Raw genomic sequence first — 7,500 nt, forward strand, 5'->3', positions numbered from 1 at the left:
TGTGTGTGTGTGTGTGTGTGTGTGTATGAAGAAGGTTGAGAAGCAACACAGTAGTTGATATGTATAAAGAAAATAAGACAAGGTAGAAAATGGTAAAATAATTTTATCAAGAAGAACTTTTTAGTGCCGGTTTCAGACTTTGCGAATTTTCAACTGGGAGTAAAGCCCAAAACAATTAAATTGTGGAAAAATTAAGTGAAATGTTTTTTGAAATATTTCCATAGTTTTCGAATACATGGACATTTTCCTTCTTTCTTTTCTGTCTGTCTCTCTCTTTTACTCTTGTGAAGGCTTGGTAGCAGGCAGTAAGTAGTGGGTAGGCGGCGAGCTGGCAGAAACGTTAGCACGTCGGGCGAAATGCTTAGCGGTATTTCGTCTGCCGTTACGTTGTGAGTTCAAATTCCGCCGAGGTCAACTTTACCTTTCATCCTTTCGCGGTCGATAAATTAAGTACCAGTTACGCACTGGGGTCGATGTAATCGACTTAATACCTATGTCTGTCCTTGTTTGTCCCTTCTATGTTTAGCCCCTTGTGGGTAATAAAGAAATAGGTATACACACACACACACACACACCGCACACACATAATATATATATATGTATATTCTTTTGCTTGTTTCAGTCATTTGACTGCGGCCTTGCTCATAGGGTTTCAGTCGAACAAATCGACCCTAGGGCTTATTTCTTAAACCAAGTACTTAATCCATCGGTGTCTTTTGTCGAACTGTTAGGTTACGGGTACCTAAACACGCAAGCACCGGTTATTAATCGGTAGTTTGGGACAAACATAGACACAAGGACACACCACACACACACACACACACACACATATATATATATACACGCATGCATATATATATATATATTATATATATATACACACATGCACACATATAGTATAATAGATATATATGTATGTATGCATGTATATACATAAATATATATGAATATGTTTGTTAATAATATATATATATATATAATATATTATGTTATGTATATATAACGTATGTAGTATGTATTATGTATGTATGTATGTATGTAATGTATGTATGTAGTATGTATGTATGTATGTGTGTATATATACTCTGTAGCCCATAACTAGTAATACTACTTAGTAAAGAAGTTATGTAACCACACTCTGGAAATCAAACTAAATAATAATTTACGTGAAACTCTAAACATAACTTTATCATATCACTCTTTGTCTCTCTCTCTCTCTCTCTCTCTCTATCTATCTATCTATCTATCTATCTATCTATCTGTCTGTCTATCTATCTATCTGTTTATCTGTCCCTTTCTTTATCCTTCTAGACAGCTGCCTCTCTGAATCCTCTTCCACGAATTGCTTTATTCTTAAATATGATGAGTGTACACACACACACACACACACACATACATATGGAAAACCACGCATGACTGGTTTTCACATTATATACAATCACATTAATTTGAAATCTAATGCGTGATATAACTATTTTGATAAACATACAATTTTGCCTCCTCGCTGTGTTGTGAAAACAAAGACACACAGGTTACATTACGCCATGGGCAAAAAATTGTGGGGGCGACCTGAATAGTTTCTAGTCTTATATATTCATCAGAGAAAAAGCACTCATCTTCCGTCCACGTAAAGATTACCGTATTTGATGACATAAAAGATGTACGGGCGTATTAGATGCACTCCAATTTCAGAAAGCGCATATTCGGGAAAAGATGTTTTTAATACATTAAACCAGGGTGGGACAATTTCGCATACAAGACTCGGGGTAGTTTTATTGATGATATTTTTATGATGCAAAATGTGCTTCTTATATTGGTTTCAGATTTTGTCAAAAGGCTAACAATTTCGGGAGAGGGTGTAAATCGATGACATCGATCCCAGTGCACAACTGGTACTTATTTTGTCAACCTCGAAAGGATGAAAGGTAAAGTCGGCTTCGTCGGTATTTGACCTCAGAACGTAAGGACGGACGAAATGCGGCTAAAGTATTTTGCCCGGCATGCTAACGGTTCTCCCAGCTCACCGCTTTAATAATGATATTAATAATAATAATAATAATAATAATAATAATAACAACAACAACAACAACAACAATACTAAAGGCACAAAGCCTGAAATTTTGAGGGAGGGGTAAGTTGATTACATCGACCCCAGTGTTCAACTGGTACTTATTTTACCGACTTCGAAAGGATTAAAGGCAAATTCGACCTCGGCAGAATTTGAACTCAGAACATAAGGACGAACGAAATGCTGGTAAGCATTTGGCCTGGCATGCTAACGATTCCGCCTTAAAAGTATGTCTTATATTGCCATCGAAAATGGGAATAGCTCAGAGCTATTTATTCTTCGTGCTTGGATACACCGAACCTACTTGGATTAATTTGTTATATATCGGTACATGCCCTGGTAAGGTTGTTAATTAATTAATAATGCACTACACAGCAGCTTTTTGCACTCTTATGTAAATTAGGCTGAATTACTTCTCTTGCTCATTATCAACTAATCATAACCACCACCACCACCACCATGCCACCACCTTCACAAATAGCCTTGCCATCGATGTCCTCTTCTTCCTCCTCCTCCTCCTCCTCCTCATCATCATCATCGTTGAATTCGTCATTGTCATCGTCATGGTCGCGCAGTCGTCGTCATCGTAATTCTTGTTGCCGCTGCTTTCAACATCCACCTTCTCCTCCTGCTCCTCCTCTTACCCTCCCCATCATCATCATCATCATCATCACTAGCAGCAGCATCGTCGTCGTCATCATTGTGATCGTCGTCACCGCCACCACTATCATCAAGGTCACTATCATCACCATCATCATCAACACCACAAGCAGCAGCAGCGGCGGCAGTAACGGAAATACCATGCAATATTGTAGACCGTTCCTGAATATATTTTTCACGAAGTAAAATTTGGTCTGTTTCGTCGATATCACTCCAACCCACCGACTCCCTCTTTTCCCTCTTCCTCCTACTTCCCTCATAATGTTGATAATTCATATTGAATCGCGTTGATTAATGTCCTCCTCCAGCACCGCCCTCTCTCTCACAAATAATTGCTATTTTCTTAATACGATGAATATTTAATTGAGATTTGTTAATTAGTTTTCATTATTGTCTCGTGTAGATGTCAGTGTGCGTACGCATGTATATGCATGTACACACACACATACACGTATGTGGCTGTGTGGTAAGACGCTTGCTTCCGAATCACATAATTCCGGGTTCAGTCCTACTGCGTGGCACTTTGGGTAAATGTCTTCTTCTATAGCCTTGGGTCGAGTAAAGCCTTGTGAGTGGATTTGGTAGACGGAAACTGAAAGCTCGTCGTGTGTATATATATATATATATATACACACACACAAGTAAAAGAATATATATACATACACAGGTAAAAGAATAAAAGAATATATCTATCTATAATACATTAAAAGTCAGCTTGAATCTTGCTTGCTTGTTTCCTTGCAGTGTTACGCAGCCAAACTGGCACATAATGGGAACATACTATGAATTAAATTAACCCTGAAATGTAAATACAAACGGAATGAAAAGAAACTTCGCGTAAATCGGGTAAGTGGTTGTGCTGATATTACGGGTTTTCGGGGAATAAATACCCAAAACGGTGTATAATGGGAAATCCTTCGAAATTAACTTAATCCTGAAAGGGAAATAACCTTTCGATTCGACACAGTGACTTGACAACGAAAAAATACGATTTATTTTTTACAGTAAATGTTTCTATTTTCACTTTTGTTAAACACAATATTTTTATCATTTAGGAATATTTTTAAGTGAATGTGATTTCAAAAATGAAGATTGTTTGTACAATAAGTATTTATATTTAGCTTTCTTTAAAAAATATTTTAAAGTGAAAAGGACTTTAAAAATACGATAAATATTTCGTAAAAGACCCGTTCGTAACCTCGGTGTGAAATAATTTTTTTCCATAGATAACTTTCGAGTGCATTCAGTGTATCTCACCTCCAAAGATTTGGCTGCCATTCCTAGCACGGTCTGCTACCACGTAACAACTATTGGCGATAAGGGACCCGAAATACCTGTTACGTAAACGGCTCCTTTCCCCTCAGCCGTTTATGCATGATTTCGATGTCACATTCGTTGAAAGCATGCAAAATAGCCCGGAAAAGGAAAAAAAACCCCACGAAGCAAAACCCCGTTTCTGGGAAACCCAGAGGGAGGAGGAGAAAAAGAAAATATAGAGAATTATAAAAGGATAGCGAGAAAAAAGATAATAGGGTGTGTAGTCGCAGAAATTGTGTATAAATGTAAGAGCTTACTGTGGACAAGGCTGCGTGGCGTTCTGTGTGTGTGTATTTGGGGACGGTCATAATTTCTTTGCTAAATAAACACACGCACTGTAAACTAGTTTTTTATTTCAGCTTTATTGTTAATTTTATTTTAGTGTCCTTCGTCTTAAATCTTTCGTCACATGTCCTGTTACCTCTTCAGTGACTCTCCATCCTGCGTGTCTCCCCCTGTTCTGTTTAGTCCATTATGTCTTTCTGTGGTGTGTATCATTATCTGCGCATGCATTTGCGTCTGTATCTGTATGTGAGTGTGTGTGTGTGCGTGCATATTCGTGTGATGCGCGTGTCAATGTGTTTAGTATATGTGTTTTGTGTGTGTGTATATGGGTTTGTTTACTACACTGTTTGTACCCGAGTCTTTTATTTCGTTGTTCTTTTTTTTTATTTGTCTATTATTCATTTATTTTTTCTCAATTCGTCTTAAGTGATGTGTATGTGTGTCTTGTGTGTGTATGGGTTCACGTATTATACTGTTTGTATCTGAGTCTTTTTTCTCTTTCTCTTTTTCTCTCCTATCCTTAGTCGTCATGTTGCGTAGTGTAGTCGAGTGTGGTGTGTGTATGTGTGTGTGTGAGTGTGGTGGGTTATTATTCCATTTATGTTTTCTATTGAGGCTCTGTTTATTACTTTGTGTGTGACCTTTATAAGCTGTCTAAGTGTCGTGTTGGTTCTGTGTGTCGATACGATCTTAACATTTATGTTTTTAACCGAGCCTGTCGGTTCTATTGTTTGTAGAGCAATAGTAAGCATTTCTCCTCCTTTAACTCCCGCCAGTGTTCACCTATCCGCTCACCTATGTTACGTGCGGTCTTCCCCCATGTATGTTGTTGCTTTGCTTGCGCTGCGTCCCTCACTACACAGTATAAATTATATGATTAGGAACGTAGACTATAGTATGTATGTATGTATGTATGTATGTATGTATGTAGGTCACTTTCGAGTGCTACTGGTAACATGTAACCCAGTACAACCTGTTACATGGTCGGGTCGTCGGCGACTAAACTGGCACCCCACCAAGCTTGCTTGTGAGGAGAGTGTTTATTGGACACCCTGCGGGATAAAAACAAAACCCGTCAAAGGGCGGAGGAACTCTTGAGAGTCAACGGCCATTCAATATGTCTTAAGCTGTATCATGCCGGGGACATAGAAATAATCGGACTGAATACCCGATCGCGCGGTTAAACCATTGGGAGTGAAGACTCCTAGCTTTTGTTAGGGCATCCTTCTAGGAGAAGGTAACTCAGGTAACTGGGATAACTCCGACATAAAACATGCGGCTCAATGGTTACCGATGATGTTGACTTGTTCTTCTTTTCGGATTATGGCTGCTGCTGCTTAGTGAGTGGGATTGACTCAGTGCACAGCCTTTCCTCACTTAAAAAAAAAATCTTCTTGCACAGGCATTGCACGATAATGTATGTAAGTAAGTATGTACGTGTATGTGTGTTTATACGAGGAAGAGTAGCGAGTTATATTTATGGCTTGCAAGTAGACACTCTCTTTTTTCATTTCCGTTCCACGTGGAAGACCTTTTGCCAAATTAACGCACAATCCCATCATTGCAAAGCAAATTTTTTAACCATCCAGTCATACCTGCGCCTGTATTACACTACATTATACTTTTCAAAAGTGACTTTCGTTATTTTCCTTGAAGCAAAACAATTTTGGCTGAATTCCAGAAGATGAACGCTACAGCTACCGCACCGATATGGATTTGCAGTGAGGAACTGACAGAAATTATGTGATAAACGGCGGGAAATATTTAGAGGAAAAGAGATGGACACACACAGACACAGACACATGCGTACTCACACATACATACACACAGACACATTCACACATAAACACACACACATGAATATATGTATGTATGTATGTATGCATGTATGTATATATATGTATAAATATATACATATATGTATGATATATATATTACATACATATATATGTTATGTATATATATACATACAACACACACACACACACACACACACACACCCACACCCACCCACACACACATATAATATATATATATATATATATATATATATATATATATGTACATACATCTATTCATAGCATAACATATACGTACATGCGTACTTGCATTCATACTTATATATCATACACACAAACACACACAGATTTATATATTATATATAATATATATATAATATATATTATATATATATATATATATATATATAATATATATTTATACACACACACACACTATATAATATATACGCACACACAAGAACTGAGCTTTATATATTTGCATATTTATTTACTTTTCATACATCACTGAAATCCTACTTCTTCCCGCTACTTAGCTCACACTCGCGCGTCCGCGCACACGCACAAACACACGCAGACAGACTCACACACACAACTGTGATTAATGCGTAACTAATCCGGTCTCGTCGAACCAGACCGGGTTGGACTGATTATTTCATCCACGCAGCCCGCCAACCGACTAGACCAAACGTTTTTTGCGCTAAATATACTGACATCAATTTTGTTTCTATTTACCCCGGTTCTATAATAAATTCAACAGACAAGAAGGCGGAAAGAGAGATAGTGGGAGGAAAGAATTGAGGGAAGGATAGTGATCGAGAGAGGAAGTGAAGGACAGCAGTAGTAAAAAGGCAAAGAGATAAAATGTGTGTGAGAGGGAGAGATACAGGGGAGATACGGAGAGACAGAAATGCGGAAGAAAGAAAGAGAAAGAGGTCAGAGAGAGAGAGACAGAAACAGAGAGAGAGAGAGAATGAGAGATATATAGAGAGAATTAGATCGTTTAACTTATCTTCAGTCTTTTACCTACTATTGGTTACAAATTTTGGCGCAAGACCTGCAATTTTAGGATACGTGGTTCGACGATTACAACGATCCCAGTACTCGACTGGTACTTATTTTATCAACCCCCAGAGGATGTAAGGCCGAATCAACCTCATCGGAATTTCAGCTCAGAATGCAAAGAGCCAGAAAAAGGAATGCTGCTTATCATTTTTGCCCGACATATAACTGTCCTATCACTTCGACAATAACACGTTTTTACACTAAGCACGCCGGGCGAAATGCTTAGCGGTATTTCGTCTGCCGCTACGTTCTGAGTTCAAATTCCGCTGAGGTCGACTTTGCCTTTCATCCTTTCGGGGTCGATTA

This window comes from Octopus sinensis, linkage group LG10, assembly GCF_006345805.1.
Source record: "Octopus sinensis linkage group LG10, ASM634580v1, whole genome shotgun sequence".
Taxonomy (NCBI): domain Eukaryota; kingdom Metazoa; phylum Mollusca; class Cephalopoda; order Octopoda; family Octopodidae; genus Octopus; species Octopus sinensis.